Source organism: Gasterosteus aculeatus, chromosome 13 (genome assembly GCF_964276395.1).
Source record: "Gasterosteus aculeatus chromosome 13, fGasAcu3.hap1.1, whole genome shotgun sequence".
NCBI classification, from domain to species: domain Eukaryota; kingdom Metazoa; phylum Chordata; class Actinopteri; order Perciformes; family Gasterosteidae; genus Gasterosteus; species Gasterosteus aculeatus.
In genome coordinates, this window is record NC_135701.1 from 485,975 (window position 1) to 502,755 (window position 16,781).

The following is a 16,781-nucleotide window of genomic DNA, read 5'->3' on the forward strand; positions in this document are numbered from 1 at the left end:
TTTACCTGACATTGTCAGAACGTAATAGTGATACTATGTGATTGTAAGTTAAATCTCAAAACCCGCTGGTAACACTCATTCAACGATAAATCCGTCCACACTTGCAGTAGATGTTTAAATTCATGATGGCGTTGCAAACCTCAGGTGTTGAAAGATATTTTTCTGGTCCTCCTACTTTGCAGGTGAATAATAGCAGTTAAAAAAAATGAAACTGTTGCATTTAGGGACCACGTGGCCTAATGGACAAGGTGTCTGACTTCGGATCAGAAGATTGAGGGTTCGAGTCCCTTCTTGGTTGAAACTTCCAAGATATTTGTAAGAAGTCTTGTGCAAAGTTGAATTTCATCAGATATATGCATTTTTGTTTCCAACAAAATATACTTCCATTATAGTTAAATTCATTCTCTTCACCATGTATTTTAATGGGGAAATTAAAGGTGATAGGCTCTCACAACTGACTGACAATTGTTTACTGCCTGCATTTTCGAAGTTCTCATTTGGCATGAAATCTGGATTTACTGTAGTTGGATAAACTCAAGAGAAAAGGGCCGGTTAGCTCAGATGGTCAGAGCGTGGTGCTAATAACGCCAAGGTCATGGGTTCAATCCCCATACTGGCCAAGGATTGCCAGGATACCATGTTTTTATTTAGTCTGTGTTATTCCAGCCTCTGAAACTGTCCTATTCCAAAGAAGAATCCAATAGAAAGTGAGCTGATACTACATCCCATCCAGGTTCAATGATCTACCTCCATCCAAATATTTTTTTGTGGAAACCCATTCATCCTGTCTAGCAATGCCAAGCCAGTAGGTGATCCCACTGGTAACATTCTCAAGTATTCTCCCAGGCCAATTAAAGAAAATCTAAACTGTGTCTTTACCTGACATTGTCAGAACGTAATGGTGATACTATGTGATTGTAAGTTAAATCGCAAAACCCCCTGGTAACACTCATTCAACGATAAATCCGTCCACACTTGCAGTAGATGTTTAAATTCATGATGGCGTTGCAAACCTCAGGTGTTGAAAGATATTTTTCTGGTCCTCCTACTCTGCAGGTGAATAATAGCAGTTAAAAAAAAAAACTGTTGCATTTAGGGACCACGTGGCCTAATGGACAAGGCGTCTGACTTCGGATCAGAAGATTGAGGGTTCGAGTCCCTTCTTGGTTGAAACTTCCAAGATATTTGTAAGAAGTCTTGTGCAAAGTTGAATTTCATCAGGTATATGCATTGTTGTTTCCAACAAAATATACTTCCATTATATTTAAATTCATTCTCTTCACCGTCTATTTTAATGGGGAAATTAAAGGTGATACGCTCTCACAACTGATTGACAATTATTTACTGCCTGCATCATAGAAGTTCTCATTTGGCCTGAAATCTGGATTTACTGTAGTTGGATAAAACCAAGAGAAAAGGGCCGGTTAGCTCAGATGGTCAGAGCGTGGTGCTAATAACGCCAAGGTCATGGGTTCAATCCCCATACTGGCCAAGGATTGCCAGGATATCATGTTTTTATTTAGTCTGTGTTATTCCAGCCTCTGAAACTGTCCTATTCCAAAGAAGAATCCAATAGAAAGTCAGCTGTTACTACATCCCATCCAGGTTCAATGATCTACCTCCATCCAAATATTTTTTTGTGGAAACCCATTCATCCTGTCTAGCAATGCCAAGCCAGTAGGTGATCCCACTGGTAACATTCTCAAGTATTCTCCCAGGCCAATTAAAAAAAATCTAAACTGTGTCTTTACCTGACATTGTCAGAATGTAATGGTGATACTATGTGATTGTAAGTTAAATCTCAAGACCCGCTGGTAACACTCATTCAACGATAAATCCGTCCACACTTGCAGTAGATGTTTAAATTCATGATGGCGTTGCAAACCTCAGGTGTTGAAAGATATTTTTCTGGTCCTCCTAATTTGCAGGTGAATAATAGCAGTTAAAAAAAATGAAACTGTTGCATTTAGGGACCACGTGGCCTAATGGACAAGGTGTCTGACTTCGGATCAGAAGATTGAGGGTTCGAGTCCCTTCTTGGTTGAAACTTCCAAGATATTTGTAAGAAGTCTTGTGCAAAGTTGAATTTCATCAGATATATGCATTTTTGTTTCCAACAAAATATACTTCCATTATAGTTAAATTCATTCTCTTCACCGTGTATTTTAATGGGGAAATTAAAGGTGATAGGCTCTCACAACTGACTGACAATTGTTTACTGCCTGCATTTTCGAAGTTCTCATTTGGCATGAAATCTGGATTTACTGTAGTTGGATAAAATCAAGAGAAAAGGGCCGGTTAGCTCAGATGGTCAGAGCGTGGTGCTAATAACGCCAAGGTCATGGGTTCAATCCCCATACTGGCCAAGGATTGCCAGGATACCGTGTTTTTATTTAGTCTGTGTTATTCCAGCCTCTGAAACTGTCCTATTCCAAAGAAGAATCCAATAGAAAGTGAGCTGATACTACATCCCATCCAGGTTCAATGATCTACCTCCATCCAAATATTTTTTTGTGGAAACCCATTCATCCTGTCTAGCAATGCCAAGCCAGTAGGTGATCCCACTGGTAACATTCTCAAGTATTCTCCCAGGCCAATTAAAGAAAATCTAAACTGTGTCTTTACCTGACATTGTCAGAACGTAATGGTGATACTATGTGATTGTAAGTTAAATCGCAAAACCCCCTGGTAACACTCATTCAACGATAAATCCGTCCACACTTGCAGTAGATGTTTAAATTCATGATGGCGTTGCAAACCTCAGGTGTTGAAAGATATTTTTCTGGTCCTCCTACTCTGCAGGTGAATAATAGCAGTTAAAAAAAAAAAACTGTTGCATTTAGGGACCACGTGGCCTAATGGACAAGGCGTCTGACTTCGGATCAGAAGATGGAGGGTTCGAGTCCCTTCTTGGTTGAAACTTCCAAGATATTTGTAAGAAGTCTTGTGCAAAGTTGAATTTCATCAGATATATGCATTTTTGTTTCCAGCAAAATATACTTCCATTATAGTTAAATTCATTCTCTTCACCGTGTATTTTAATGGGGAAATTAAAGGTGATAGGCTCTCACAACTGACTGACAATTGTTTACTGCCTGCATTTTAGAAGTTCTCATTTGGCCTGAAATCTGGATTTACTGTAGTTGGATAAAATCAAGAGAAAAGGGCTGGTTAGCTCAGATGGTCAGAGTGTGGTGCTAATAACGCCAAGGTCATGGGTTCAATCCCCATACTGGCCAAGGATTGCCAGAATATCATATGTTTTTATTTAGTCTGTGTTATTCCAGCCTCTGAAACTGTCCTATTCCAAAGAAGAATCCAATAGAAAGTCAGCTGTTACTACATCCAATCCAGGTTCAATGATCTACCTCCATCCAAATATTTTTTTGTGGAAACCCATTCATCCTGTCTAGCAATGCCAAGCCAGTAGGTGATCCCACTGGTAACATTCTCAAGTATTCTCCCAGGCCAATTAAAAAATATCAAAACTGTGTCTTTACCTGACATTGTCAGAACGTAATGGTGATACTATGTGATTGTAAGTTAAATCCCAAAAAAAACCCGGTAACACTCATTCAACGATAAATCCGTCCACACTTGCAGTAGATGTTTAAATTCATGATGGCGTTGCAAACCTCAGGTGTTGAAAGATATTTTTCTGGTCCTCCTACTCTGCAGGTGAATAATAGCAGTTAAAAAAAGTGAAACTGCTGCATTTAGGGACCACGTGGCCTAATGGACAAGGTGTCTGACTTCGGATCAGAAGATTGAGGGTTCGAGTCCCTTCTTGGTTGAAACTTCCAAGATATTTGTAAGAAGTCTTGTGCAAAGTTGAATTTCATCAGATATATGCATTTTTGTTTCCAACAAAATATACTTCCATTATAGTTAAATTCATTCTCTTCACCGTGTATTTTAATGGGGAAATTAAAGGTGATAGGCTCTCACAACTGACTGACAATTGTTTACTGCCTGCATTTTCGAAGTTCTCATTTGGCATGAAATCTGGATTTACTGTAGTTGGATAAAATCAAGAGAAAAGGGCCGGTTAGCTCAGATGGTCAGAGCGTGGTGCTAATAACGCCAAGGTCATCGGTTCAATCCCCATACTGGCCAAGGATTGCCAGGATACCATGTTTTTATTTAGTCTGTGTTATTCCAGCCTCTGAAACTGTCCTATTCCAAAGAAGAATCCAATAGAAAGTGAGCTGATACTACATCCCATCCAGGTTCAATGATCTACCTCCATCCAAATATTTTTTTGTGGAAACCCATCCATCCTGTCTAGCAATGCCAAGCCAGTAGGTGATCCCACTGGTAACATTCTCAAGTATTCTCCCAGGCCAATTAAAAAAAATCTAAACTGTGTCTTTACCTGACATTGTCAGAACGTAATGGTGATACTATGTGATTGTAAGTTAAATCGCAAAACCCCCTGGTAACACTCATTCAACGATAAATCCGTCCACACTTGCAGTAGATGTTTAAATTCATGATGGCGTTGCAAACCTCAGGTGTTGAAAGATATTTTTCTGGTCCTCCTACTCTGCAGGTGAATAATAGCAGTTAAAAAAAAAAAAACTGTTGCATTTAGGGACCACGTGGCCTAATGGACAAGGCGTCTGACTTCGGATCAGAAGATGGAGGGTTCGAGTCCCTTCTTGGTTGAAACTTCCAAGATATTTGTAAGAAGTCTTGTGCAAAGTTGAATTTCATCAGATATATGCATTTTTGTTTCCAGCAAAATATACTTCCATTATAGTTAAATTCATTCTCTTCACCGTGTATTTTAATGGGGAAATTAAAGGTGATAGGCTCTCACAACTGATTGACAATTGTTTACTGCCTGCATTTTAGAAGTTCTCATTTGGCCTGAAATCTGGATTTACTGTAGTTGGATAAAATCAAGAGAAAAGGGCTGGTTAGCTCAGATGGTCAGAGTGTGGTGCTAATAACGCCAAGGTCATGGGTTCAATCCCCATACTGGCCAAGGATTGCCAGAATATCATATTTTTTTATTTAGTCTGTGTTATTCCAGCCTCTGAAACTGTCCTATTCCAAAGAAGAATCCAATAGAAAGTCAGCTGTTACTACATCCCATCCAGGTTCAATGATCTCCCTCCATCCAAAGGTTTTTTTGTGGAAACCCATTCATTCTGTCTAGCAATGCCAAGCCAGTAGGTGATCCCACTGGTAACATTCTCAAGTATTCTCCCAGGCCAATTAAAAAAAATCTAAACTGTGTCTTTACCTGACATTGTCAGAACGTAATGGTGATACTATGTGATTGTAAGTTAAATCTCAAAACCCGCTGGTAACACTCATTCAACGATAAATCCGTCCACACTTGCAGTAGATGTTTAAATTCATGATGGCGTTGCAAACCTCAGGTGTTGAAAGATATTTTTCTGGTCCTCCTACTTTGCAGGTGAATAATAGCAGTTAAAAAAAATGAAACTGTTGCATTTAGGGACCACGTGGCCTAATGGACAAGGTGTCTGACTTCGGATCAGAAGATTGAGGGTTCGAGTCCCTTCTTGGTTGAAACTTCCAAGATATTTGTAAGAAGTCTTGTGCAAAGTTGAATTTCATCAGATATATGCATTTTTGTTTCCAACAAAATATACTTCCATTATAGTTAAATTCATTCTCTTCACCGTGTATTTTAATGGGGAAATTAAAGGTGATAGGCTCTCACAACTGACTGACAATTGTTTACTGCCTGCATTTTCGAAGTTCTCATTTGGCATGAAATCTGGATTTACTGTAGTTGGATAAAATCAAGAGAAAAGGGCCGGTTAGCTCAGATGGTCAGAGCGTGGTGCTAATAACGCCAAGGTCATGGGTTCAATCCCCATACTGGCCAAGGATTGCCAGGATACCATGTTTTTATTTAGTCTGTGTTATTCCAGCCTCTGAAACTGTCCTATTCCAAAGAAGAATCCAATAGAAAGTGAGCTGATACTACATCCCATCCAGGTTCAATGATCTACCTCCATCCAAATATTTTTTTGTGGAAACCCATTCATCCTGTCTAGCAATGCCAAGCCAGTAGGTGATCCCACTGGTAACATTCTCAAGTATTCTCCCAGGCCAATTAAAGAAATTCTAAACTGTGTCTTTACCTGACATTGTCAGAACGTAATGGTGATACTATGTGATTGTAAGTTAAATCGCAAAACCCCCTGGTAACACTCATTCAACGATAAATCCGTCCACACTTGCAGTAGATGTTTAAATTCATGATGGCGTTGCAAACCTCAGGTGTTGAAAGATATTTTTCCGGTCCTCCTACTCTGCAGGTGAATAATAGCAGTTAAAAAAAAAAAAAAATGTTGCATTTAGGGACCACGTGGCCTAATGGACAAGGCGTCTGACTTCGGATCAGAAGATGGAGGGTTCGAGTCCCTTCTTGGTTGAAACTTCCAAGATATTTGTAAGAAGTCTTGTGCAAAGTTGAATTTCATCAGATATATGCATTTTTGTTTCCAGCAAAATATACTTCCATTATAGTTAAATTCATTCTCTTCACCGTGTATTTTAATGGGGAAATTAAAGGTGATAGGCTCTCACAACTGACTGACAATTGTTTACTGCCTGCATTTTAGAAGTTCTCATTTGGCCTGAAATCTGGATTTACTGTAGTTGGATAAAATCAAGAGAAAAGGGCTGGTTAGCTCAGATGGTCAGAGTGTGGTGCTAATAACGCCAAGGTCATGGGTTCAATCCCCATACTGGCCAAGGATTGCCAGAATATCATATGTTTTTATTTAGTCTGTGTTATTCCAGCCTCTGAAACTGTCCTATTCCAAAGAAGAATCCAATAGAAAGTCAGCTGTTACTACATCCAATCCAGGTTCAATGATCTACCTCCATCCAAATATTTTTTTGTGGAAACCCATTCATCCTGTCTAGCAATGCCAAGCCAGTAGGTGATCCCACTGGTAACATTCTCAAGTATTCTCCCAGGCCAATTAAAAAATATCAAAACTGTGTCTTTACCTGACATTGTCAGAACGTAATGGTGATACTATGTGATTGTAAGTTAAATCCCAAAAAAAACCCGGTAACACTCATTCAACGATAAATCCGTCCACACTTGCAGTAGATGTTTAAATTCATGATGGCGTTGCAAACCTCAGGTGTTGAAAGATATTTTTCTGGTCCTCCTACTCTGCAGGTGAATAATAGCAGTTAAAAAAAGTGAAACTGCTGCATTTAGGGACCACGTGGCCTAATGGACAAGGCGTCTGACTTCGGATCAGAAGATTGAGGGTTCGAGTCCCTTCGTGGTTGAAACTTCCAAGATATTTGTAAGAAGTCTTGTGCAAAGTTGAATTTCATCAGGTATATGCATTGTTGTTTCCAACAAAATATACTTCCATTATATTTAAATTCATTCTCTTCACCGTCTATTTTAATGGGGAAATTAAAGGTGATACGCTCTCACAACTGATTGACAATTATTTACTGCCTGCATCATAGAAGTTCTCATTTGGCCTGAAATCTGGATTTACTGTAGTTGGATAAAACCAAGAGAAAAGGGCCGGTTAGCTCAGATGGTCAGAGCGTGGTGCTAATAACGCCAAGGTCATGGGTTCAATCCCCATACTGGCCAAGGATTGCCAGGATATCATGTTTTTATTTAGTCTGTGTTATTCCAGCCTCTGAAACTGTCCTATTCCAAAGAAGAATCCAATAGAAAGTCAGCTGTTACTACATCCCATCCAGGTTCAATGATCTACCTCCATCCAAATATTTTTTTGTGGAAACCCATTCATCCTGTCTAGCAATGCCAAGCCAGTAGGTGATCCCACTGGTAACATTCTCAAGTATTCTCCCAGGCCAATTAAAAAAAATCTAAACTGTGTCTTTACCTGACATTGTCAGAACGTAATGGTGATACTATGTGATTGTAAGTTAAATCGCAAAACCCCCTGGTAACACTCATTCAACGATAAATCCGTCCACACTTGCAGTAGATGTTTAAATTCATGATGGCGTTGCAAACCTCAGGTGTTGAAAGATATTTTTCTGGTCCTCCTACTTTGCAGGTGAATAATAGCAGTTAAAAAAAATGAAACTGTTGCATTTAGGGACCACGTGGCCTAATGGACAAGGTGTCTGACTTCGGATCAGAAGATTGAGGGTTCGAGTCCCTTCTTGGTTGAAACTTCCAAGATATTTGTAAGAAGTCTTGTGCAAAGTTGAATTTCATCAGATATATGCATTTTTGTTTCCAACAAAATATACTTCCATTATAGTTAAATTCATTCTCTTCACCGTGTATTTTAATGGGGAAATTAAAGGTGATAGGCTCTCACAACTGACTGACAATTGTTTACTGCCTGCATTTTCGAAGTTCTCATTTGGCATGAAATCTGGATTTACTGTAGTTGGATAAAATCAAGAGAAAAGGGCCGGTTAGCTCAGATGGTCAGAGCGTGGTGCTAATAACGCCAAGGTCATGGGTTCAATCCCCATACTGGCCAAGGATTGCCAGGATACCATGTTTTTATTTAGTCTGTGTTATTCCAGCCTCTGAAACTGTCCTATTTCAAAGAAGAATCCAATAGAAAGTGAGCTGATACTACATCCCATCCAGGTTCAATGATCTACCTCCATCCAAATATTTTTTTGTGGAAACCCATTCATCCTGTCTAGCAATGCCAAGCCAGTAGGTGATCCCACTGGTAACATTCTCAAGTATTCTCCCAGGCCAATTAAAGAAATTCTAAACTGTGTCTTTACCTGACATTGTCAGAACGTAATGGTGATACTATGTGATTGTAAGTTAAATCGCAAAACCCCCTGGTAACACTCATTCAACGATAAATCCGTCCACACTTGCAGTAGATGTTTAAATTCATGATGGCGTTGCAAACCTCAGGTGTTGAAAGATATTTTTCCGGTCCTCCTACTCTGCAGGTGAATAATAGCAGTTAAAAAAAAAAAAAACTGTTGCATTTAGGGACCACGTGGCCTAATGGACAAGGCGTCTGACTTCGGATCAGAAGATGGAGGGTTCGAGTCCCTTCTTGGTTGAAACTTCCAAGATATTTGTAAGAAGTCTTGTGCAAAGTTGAATTTCATCAGATATATGCATTTTTGTTTCCAGCAAAATATACTTCCATTATAGTTAAATTCATTCTCTTCACCGTGTATTTTAATGGGGAAATTAAAGGTGATAGGCTCTCACAACTGACTGACAATTGTTTACTGCCTGCATTTTAGAAGTTCTCATTTGGCCTGAAATCTGGATTTACTGTAGTTGGATAAAATCAAGAGAAAAGGGCTGGTTAGCTCAGATGGTCAGAGTGTGGTGCTAATAACGCCAAGGTCATGGGTTCAATCCCCATACTGGCCAAGGATTGCCAGAATATCATATGTTTTTATTTAGTCTGTGTTATTCCAGCCTCTGAAACTGTCCTATTCCAAAGAAGAATCCAATAGAAAGTCAGCTGTTACTACATCCAATCCAGGTTCAATGATCTACCTCCATCCAAATATTTTTTTGTGGAAACCCATTCATCCTGTCTAGCAATGCCAAGCCAGTAGGTGATCCCACTGGTAACATTCTCAAGTATTCTCCCAGGCCAATTAAAAAATATCAAAACTGTGTCTTTACCTGACATTGTCAGAACGTAATGGTGATACTATGTGATTGTAAGTTAAATCCCAAAAAAAACCCGGTAACACTCATTCAACGATAAATCCGTCCACACTTGCAGTAGATGTTTAAATTCATGATGGCGTTGCAAACCTCAGGTGTTGAAAGATATTTTTCTGGTCCTCCTACTCTGCAGGTGAATAATAGCAGTTAAAAAAAGTGAAACTGCTGCATTTAGGGACCACGTGGCCTAATGGACAAGGCGTCTGACTTCGGATCAGAAGATTGAGGGTTCGAGTCCCTTCGTGGTTGAAACTTCCAAGATATTTGTAAGAAGTCTTGTGCAAAGTTGAATTTCATCAGGTATATGCATTGTTGTTTCCAACAAAATATACTTCCATTATATTTAAATTCATTCTCTTCACCGTCTATTTTAATGGGGAAATTAAAGGTGATACGCTCTCACAACTGACTGACAATTATTTACTGCCTGCATCATAGAAGTTCTCATTTGGCCTGAAATCTGGATTTACTGTAGTTGGATAAAACCAAGAGAAAAGGGCCGGTTAGCTCAGATGGTCAGAGCGTGGTGCTAATAACGCCAAGGTCATGGGTTCAATCCCCATACTGGCCAAGGATTGCCAGGATATCATGTTTTTATTTAGTCTGTGTTATTCCAGCCTCTGAAACTGTCCTATTCCAAAGAATTATCCAATAGAAAGTCAGCTGTTACTACATCCCATCCAGGTTCAATGATCTACCTCCATCCAAATATTTTTTTGTGGAAACCCATTCATCCTGTCTAGCAATGCCAAGCCAGTAGGTGATCCCACTGGTAACATTCTCAAGTATTCTCCCAGGCCAATTAAAAAAAATCTAAACTGTGTCTTTACCTGACATTGTCAGAACGTAATGGTGATACTATGTGATTGTAAGTTAAATCTCAAAACCCGCTGGTAACACTCATTCAACGATAAATCCGTCCACACTTGCAGTAGATGTTTAAATTCATGATGGCGTTGCAAACCTCAGGTGTTGAAAGATATTTTTCTGGTCCTCCTACTTTGCAGGTGAATAATAGCAGTTAAAAAAAATGAAACTGTTGCATTTAGGGACCACGTGGCCTAATGGACAAGGTGTCTGACTTCGGATCAGAAGATGGAGGGTTCGAGTCCCTTCTTGGTTGAAACTTCCAAGATATTTGTAAGAAGTCTTGTGCAAAGTTGAATTTCATCAGATATATGCATTTTTGTTTCCAACAAAATATACTTCCATTATAGTTAAATTCATTCTCTTCACCGTGTATTTTAATGGGGAAATTAAAGGTGATAGGCTCTCACAACTGACTGACAATTGTTTACTGCCTGCATTTTCGAAGTTCTCATTTGGCATGAAATCAGGATTTACTGTAGTTGGATAAAATCAAGAGAAAAGGGCCGGTTAGCTCAGATGGTCAGAGCGTGGTGCTAATAACGCCAAGGTCATGGGTTCAATCCCCATACTGGCCAAGGATTGCCAGGATACCATGTTTTTATTTAGTCTGTGTTATTCCAGCCTCTGAAACTGTCCTATTCCAAAGAAGAATCCAATAGAAAGTGAGCTGATACTACATCCCATCCAGGTTCAATGATCTACCTCCATCCAAATATTTTTTTGTGGAAACCCATTCATCCTGTCTAGCAATGCCAAGCCAGTAGGTGATCCCACTGGTAACATTCTCAAGTATTCTCCCAGGCCAATTAAAGAAAATCTAAACTGTGTCTTTACCTGACATTGTCAGAACGTAATGGTGATACTATGTGATTGTAAGTTAAATCGCAAAACCCCCTGGTAACACTCATTCAACGATAAATCCGTCCACACTTGCAGTAGATGTTTAAATTCATGATGGCGTTGCAAACCTCAGGTGTTGAAAGATATTTTTCTGGTCCTCCTACTCTGCAGGTGAATAATAGCAGTTAAAAAAAAAAAAACTGTTGCATTTAGGGACCACGTGGCCTAATGGACAAGGGGTCTGACTTCGGATCAGAAGATTGAGGGTTCGAGTCCCTTCTTGGTTGAAACTTCCAAGATATTTGTAAGAAGTCTTGTGCAAAGTTGAATTTCATCAGGTATATGCATTGTTGTTTCCAACAAAATATACTTCCATTATATTTAAATTCATTCTCTTCACCGTCTATTTTAATGGGGAAATTAAAGGTGATAGGCTCTCACAACTAATTGACAATTATTTACTGCCTGCATTTTAGAAGTTCTCATTTGGCATGAAGTCTAGATTTAATGTGGTTGGATAAAGTCAAGAGAAAAGGGCCGGTAGGCTCAGATGGTCAGAGCGTGGTGCTAATAACGCCAAGGTCATGGGTTCAATCCCCATACTGGCCAAGGATTGCCAGAATATCATATGTTTTTATTTAGTCTGTGTTATTCCAGCCTCTGAAACTGTCCTATTCCAAAGAAGAATCCAATAGAAAGTCAGCTGTTACTACATCCCATCCAGGTTCAATGATCTACCTCCATCCAAATATTTTTTTGTGGAAACCCATTCATCCTGTCTAGCAATGCCAAGCCAGTAGGTGATCCCACTGGTAACATTCTCAAGTATTCTCCCAGGCCAATTAAAAAAAATCTAAACTGTGTCTTTACCTGACATTGTCAGAACGTAATGGTGATACTATGTGATTGTAAGTTAAATCGCAAAACCCCCTGGTAACACTCATTCAACGATAAATCCGTCCACACTTGCAGTAGATGTTTAAATTCATGATGGCGTTGCAAACCTCAGGTGTTGAAAGATATTTTTCTGGTCCTCCTACTCTGCAGGTGAATAATAGCAGTTAAAAAAAATGAAACTGTTGCATTTAGGGACCACGTGGCCTAATGGACAAGGCGTCTGACTTCGGATCAGAAGATGGAGGGTTCGAGTCCCTTCTTGGTTGAAACTTCCAAGATATTTGTAAGAAGTCTTGCGCAAAGTTGAATTTCATCAGATATATGCATTTTTGTTTCCAACAAAATATACTTCCATTATAGTTAAATTCATTCTCTTCACCGTCTATTTTAATTGGGAAATTAAAGGTGATAGGCTCTCACAACTGATTGACAATTATTTACTGCCTGCATCATAGAAGTTCTCATTTGGCCTGAAATCTGGATTTACTGTAGTTGGATAAAATCAAGAGAAAAGGGCCGGTTAGCTCAGATGGTCAGAGCGTGGTGCTAATAACGCCAAGGTCATGGGTTCAATCCCCATACTGGCCAAGGATTGCCAGAATATCATATGTTTTTATTTAGTCTGTGTTATTCCAGCCTCTGAAACTGTCCTATTCCAAAGAAGAATCCAATAGAAAGTCAGCTGTTACTACATCCCATCCAGGTTCAATGATCTCCCTCCATCCAAAGGTTTTTTTGTGGAAACCCATTCATTCTGTCTAGCAATGCCAAGCCAGTAGGTGATCCCACTGGTAACATTCTCAAGTATTCTCCCAGGCCAATTAAAAAAAATCAAAACTGTGTCTTTACCTGACATTGTCAGAACGTAATGGTGATACTATGTGATTGTAAGTTTAATCCCAAAAAAACCCGGTAACACTCATTCAATGATAAATCCGTCCACACTTGCAGTACATATTTAAATTCATGATGGCGTTGCAAACCTCAGGTGTTGAAAGATATTTTTCTGGTCCTCCTACTCTGCAGGTGAATAATAGCAGTTAAAAAAAAATGAAACTGTTGCATTTAGGGACCACGTGGCCTAATGGACAAGGCGTCTGACTTCGGATCAGAAGATTGAGGGTTCGAGTCCCTTCTTGGTTGAAACTTCCAAGATATTTGTAAGAAGTCTTGTGCAAAGTTGAATTTCATCAGGTATATGCATTGTTGTTTCCAACAAAATATACTTCCATTATATTTAAATTCATTCTCTTCACCGTCTATTTTAATGGGGAAATTAAAGGTGATACGCTCTCACAACTGATTGACAATTATTTACTGCCTGCATCATAGAAGTTCTCATTTGGCCTGAAATCTGGATTTACTGTAGTTGGATAAAACCAAGAGAAAAGGGCCGGTTAGCTCAGATGGTCAGAGCGTGGTGCTAATAACGCCAAGGTCATGGGTTCAATCCCCATACTGGCCAAGGATTGCCAGGATATCATGTTTTTATTTAGTCTGTGTTATTCCAGCGTCTGAAACTGTCCTATTCCAAAGAAGAATCCAATAGAAAGTGAGCTGATACTACATCCCATCCAGGTTCAATGATCTACCTCCATCCAAATATTTTTTGTGGAAACCCATCCATCCTGTCTAGCAATGCCAAGCCAGTAGGTGATCCCACTGGTAACATTCTCAAGTATTCTCCCAGGCCAATTAAAAAAAATCTAAACTGTGTCTTTACCTGACATTGTCAGAACGTAATGGTGATACTATGTGATTGTAAGTTAAATCGCAAAACCCCCTGGTAACACTCATTCAACGATAAATCCGTCCACACTTGCAGTAGATGTTTAAATTCATGATGGCGTTGCAAACCTCAGGTGTTGAAAGATATTTTTCTGGTCCTCCTACTCTGCAGGTGAATAATAGCAGTTAAAAAAAATGAAACTGTTGCATTTAGGGACCACGTGGCCCAATGGACAAGGCGTCTGACTTCGGATCAGAAGATGGAGGGTTCGAGTCCCTTCTTGGTTGAAACTTCCAAGATATTTGTAAGAAGTCTTGCGCAAAGTTGAATTTCATCAGATATATGCATTTTTGTTTCCAACAAAATATACTTCCATTATAGTTAAATTCATTCTCTTCACCGTCTATTTTAATTGGGAAATTAAAGGTGATAGGCTCTCACAACTGATTGACAATTATTTACTGCCTGCATCATAGAAGTTCTCATTTGGCCTGAAATCTGGATTTACTGTAGTTGGATAAAATCAAGAGAAAAGGGCCGGTTAGCTCAGATGGTCAGAGCGTGGTGCTAATAACGCCAAGGTCATGGGTTCAATCCCCATACTGGCCAAGGATTGCCAGAATATCATATGTTTTTATTTAGTCTGTGTTATTCCAGCCTCTGAAACTGTCCTATTCCAAAGAAGAATCCAATAGAAAGTCAGCTGTTACTACATCCCATCCAGGTTCAATGATCTCCCTCCATCCAAAGGTTTTTTTGTGGAAACCCATTCATTCTGTCTAGCAATGCCAAGCCAGTAGGTGATCCCACTGGTAACATTCTCAAGTATTCTCCCAGGCCAATTAAAAAAAATCAAAACTGTGTCTTTACCTGACATTGTCAGAACGTAATGGTGATACTATGTGATTGTAAGTTAAATCCCAAAAAAAACCCGGTAACACTCATTCAATGATAAATCCGTCCACACTTGCAGTACATATTTAAATTCATGATGGCGTTGCAAACCTCAGGTGTTGAAAGATATTTTTCTGGTCCTCCTACTCTGCAGGTGAATAATAGCAGTGAAAAAGAAAGTGAAACTGCTGCATTTAGGGACCACGTGGCCTAATGGACAAGGCGTCTGACTTCGGATCAGAAGATTGAGGGTTCGAGTCCCTTCGTGGTTGAAACTTCCAAGATATTTGTAAGATGTCTTGTGCAAAGTTAAATTTCCTCAGGTATGAGCATTGTTGTTTCCAACAAAATACTTTTCCATTATATTTAAATTCATTCTCTTCACCGTCTATTTTAATGGGGAAATTAAAGGTGATAGGCTCTCACAACTAATTGACAATTATTTACTGCCTGCATTTTAGAAGTTCTCATTTGGCATGAAGTCTGGATTTAATGTGGTTGGATAAAGTCAAGAGAAAAGGGCCGGTAGGCTCAGATGGTCAGAGCGTGGTGCTAATAACGCCAAGGTCATGGGTTCAATCCCCATACTGGCCAAGGATTGCCAGAATATCATATGTTTTTATTTAGTCTGTGTTATTCCAGCCTCTGAAACTGTCCTATTCCAAAGAAGAATCCAATAGAAAGTCAGCTGTTACTACATCCCATCCAGGTTTAATGATCTACCTCCATCCAAATATGTTTTTGTGGAAACCCATTCATCCTGTCTAGCAATGCCAAGCCAGTAGGTGATCCCACTGGTAACATTCTCAAGTATTCTCCCAGGCCAATTAAAAAAAATCTAAACTGTGTCTTTACCTGACATTGTCAGAACGTAATGGTGATACTATGTGATTGTAAGTTAAATCTCAAAACCCCCTGGTAACACTCATTCAACGATAAATCCGTCCACACTTGCAGTAGATGTTTAAATTCATGATGGCGTTGCAAACCTCAGGTGTTGAAAGATATTTTTCTGGTCCTCCTACTTTGCAGGTGAATAATAGCAGTTAAAAAAAATGAAACTGTTGCATTTAGGGACCACGTGGCCTAATGGACAAGGTGTCTGACTTCGGATCAGAAGATTGAGGGTTCGAGTCCCTTCTTGGTTGAAACTTCCAAGATATTTGTAAGAAGTCTTGTGCAAAGTTGAATTTCATCAGATATATGCATTTTTGTTTCCAACAAAATATACTTCCATTATAGTTAAATTCATTCTCTTCACCGTGTATTTTAATGGGGAAATTAAAGGTGATAGGCTCTCACAACTGACTGACAATTGTTTACTGCCTGCATTTTCGAAGTTCTCATTTGGCATGAAATCTGGATTTACTGTAGTTGGATAAAATCAAGAGAAAAGGGCCGGTTAGCTCAGATGGTCAGAGCGTGGTGCTAATAACGCCAAGGTCATGGGTTCAATCCCCATACTGGCCAAGGATTGCCAGGATACCATGTTTTTATTTAGTCTGTGTTATTCCAGCCTCTGAAACTGTCCTATTCCAAAGAAGAATCCAATAGAAAGTGAGCTGATACTACATCCCATCCAGGTTCAATGATCTACCTCCATCCAAATATTTTTTTGTGGAAACCCATTCATCCTGTCTAGCAATGCCAAGCCAGTAGGTGATCCCACTGGTAACATTCTCAAGTATTCTCCCAGGCCAATTAAAAAATATCAAAACTGTGTCTTTACCTGACATTGTCAGAACGTAATGGTGATACTATGTGATTGTAAGTTAAATCCCAAAAAAAACCCGGTAACACTCATTCAACGATAAATCCGTCCACACTTGCAGTAGATGTTTAAATTCATGATGGCGTTGCAAACCTCAGGTGTTGAAA

At 39.3% G+C, this 16,781-nt stretch overlaps 23 non-coding genes across 23 annotated transcripts; all 23 read left to right on the plus strand.

Moving 5' to 3' along the window:
- The first annotated feature begins 546 nt into the window (after positions 1 to 546).
- trnai-aau (transfer RNA isoleucine (anticodon AAU)) lies at positions 547 to 620 on the plus strand. Its single transcript has one exon. It is a non-coding gene; the product is annotated as a tRNA-Ile (tRNA).
- A 477-nt stretch (positions 621 to 1,097) lies between these two features.
- Positions 1,098 to 1,170, plus strand: trnar-ucg (transfer RNA arginine (anticodon UCG)). Its single transcript has one exon. It is a non-coding gene; the product is annotated as a tRNA-Arg (tRNA).
- A 248-nt stretch (positions 1,171 to 1,418) lies between these two features.
- trnai-aau (transfer RNA isoleucine (anticodon AAU)) lies at positions 1,419 to 1,492 on the plus strand. Its single transcript has one exon. It is a non-coding gene; the product is annotated as a tRNA-Ile (tRNA).
- An 800-nt stretch (positions 1,493 to 2,292) lies between these two features.
- Positions 2,293 to 2,366, plus strand: trnai-aau (transfer RNA isoleucine (anticodon AAU)). The gene has a single exon. It is a non-coding gene; the product is annotated as a tRNA-Ile (tRNA).
- Positions 2,367 to 3,165: 799 nt separating this feature from the next.
- trnai-aau (transfer RNA isoleucine (anticodon AAU)) lies at positions 3,166 to 3,239 on the plus strand. Its single transcript has one exon. It is a non-coding gene; the product is annotated as a tRNA-Ile (tRNA).
- Positions 3,240 to 4,916: 1,677 nt separating this feature from the next.
- On the plus strand, positions 4,917 to 4,990 carry trnai-aau (transfer RNA isoleucine (anticodon AAU)). The gene has a single exon. It is a non-coding gene; the product is annotated as a tRNA-Ile (tRNA).
- An 802-nt stretch (positions 4,991 to 5,792) lies between these two features.
- trnai-aau (transfer RNA isoleucine (anticodon AAU)) lies at positions 5,793 to 5,866 on the plus strand. Its single transcript has one exon. It is a non-coding gene; the product is annotated as a tRNA-Ile (tRNA).
- An 801-nt stretch (positions 5,867 to 6,667) lies between these two features.
- trnai-aau (transfer RNA isoleucine (anticodon AAU)) lies at positions 6,668 to 6,741 on the plus strand. Its single transcript has one exon. It is a non-coding gene; the product is annotated as a tRNA-Ile (tRNA).
- A 482-nt stretch (positions 6,742 to 7,223) lies between these two features.
- On the plus strand, positions 7,224 to 7,296 carry trnar-ucg (transfer RNA arginine (anticodon UCG)). Its single transcript has one exon. It is a non-coding gene; the product is annotated as a tRNA-Arg (tRNA).
- A 248-nt stretch (positions 7,297 to 7,544) lies between these two features.
- Positions 7,545 to 7,618, plus strand: trnai-aau (transfer RNA isoleucine (anticodon AAU)). Its single transcript has one exon. It is a non-coding gene; the product is annotated as a tRNA-Ile (tRNA).
- An 800-nt stretch (positions 7,619 to 8,418) lies between these two features.
- trnai-aau (transfer RNA isoleucine (anticodon AAU)) lies at positions 8,419 to 8,492 on the plus strand. Its single transcript has one exon. It is a non-coding gene; the product is annotated as a tRNA-Ile (tRNA).
- An 801-nt stretch (positions 8,493 to 9,293) lies between these two features.
- On the plus strand, positions 9,294 to 9,367 carry trnai-aau (transfer RNA isoleucine (anticodon AAU)). The gene has a single exon. It is a non-coding gene; the product is annotated as a tRNA-Ile (tRNA).
- A 482-nt stretch (positions 9,368 to 9,849) lies between these two features.
- trnar-ucg (transfer RNA arginine (anticodon UCG)) lies at positions 9,850 to 9,922 on the plus strand. The gene has a single exon. It is a non-coding gene; the product is annotated as a tRNA-Arg (tRNA).
- A 248-nt stretch (positions 9,923 to 10,170) lies between these two features.
- Positions 10,171 to 10,244, plus strand: trnai-aau (transfer RNA isoleucine (anticodon AAU)). Its single transcript has one exon. It is a non-coding gene; the product is annotated as a tRNA-Ile (tRNA).
- An 800-nt stretch (positions 10,245 to 11,044) lies between these two features.
- trnai-aau (transfer RNA isoleucine (anticodon AAU)) lies at positions 11,045 to 11,118 on the plus strand. The gene has a single exon. It is a non-coding gene; the product is annotated as a tRNA-Ile (tRNA).
- An 800-nt stretch (positions 11,119 to 11,918) lies between these two features.
- trnai-aau (transfer RNA isoleucine (anticodon AAU)) lies at positions 11,919 to 11,992 on the plus strand. The gene has a single exon. It is a non-coding gene; the product is annotated as a tRNA-Ile (tRNA).
- Positions 11,993 to 12,794: 802 nt separating this feature from the next.
- On the plus strand, positions 12,795 to 12,868 carry trnai-aau (transfer RNA isoleucine (anticodon AAU)). The gene has a single exon. It is a non-coding gene; the product is annotated as a tRNA-Ile (tRNA).
- Positions 12,869 to 13,350: 482 nt separating this feature from the next.
- Positions 13,351 to 13,423, plus strand: trnar-ucg (transfer RNA arginine (anticodon UCG)). Its single transcript has one exon. It is a non-coding gene; the product is annotated as a tRNA-Arg (tRNA).
- A 248-nt stretch (positions 13,424 to 13,671) lies between these two features.
- trnai-aau (transfer RNA isoleucine (anticodon AAU)) lies at positions 13,672 to 13,745 on the plus strand. The gene has a single exon. It is a non-coding gene; the product is annotated as a tRNA-Ile (tRNA).
- Positions 13,746 to 14,544: 799 nt separating this feature from the next.
- Positions 14,545 to 14,618, plus strand: trnai-aau (transfer RNA isoleucine (anticodon AAU)). Its single transcript has one exon. It is a non-coding gene; the product is annotated as a tRNA-Ile (tRNA).
- A 484-nt stretch (positions 14,619 to 15,102) lies between these two features.
- On the plus strand, positions 15,103 to 15,175 carry trnar-ucg (transfer RNA arginine (anticodon UCG)). The gene has a single exon. It is a non-coding gene; the product is annotated as a tRNA-Arg (tRNA).
- Positions 15,176 to 15,423: 248 nt separating this feature from the next.
- trnai-aau (transfer RNA isoleucine (anticodon AAU)) lies at positions 15,424 to 15,497 on the plus strand. The gene has a single exon. It is a non-coding gene; the product is annotated as a tRNA-Ile (tRNA).
- Positions 15,498 to 16,299: 802 nt separating this feature from the next.
- Positions 16,300 to 16,373, plus strand: trnai-aau (transfer RNA isoleucine (anticodon AAU)). The gene has a single exon. It is a non-coding gene; the product is annotated as a tRNA-Ile (tRNA).
- Positions 16,374 to 16,781: the final 408 nt, after the last annotated feature.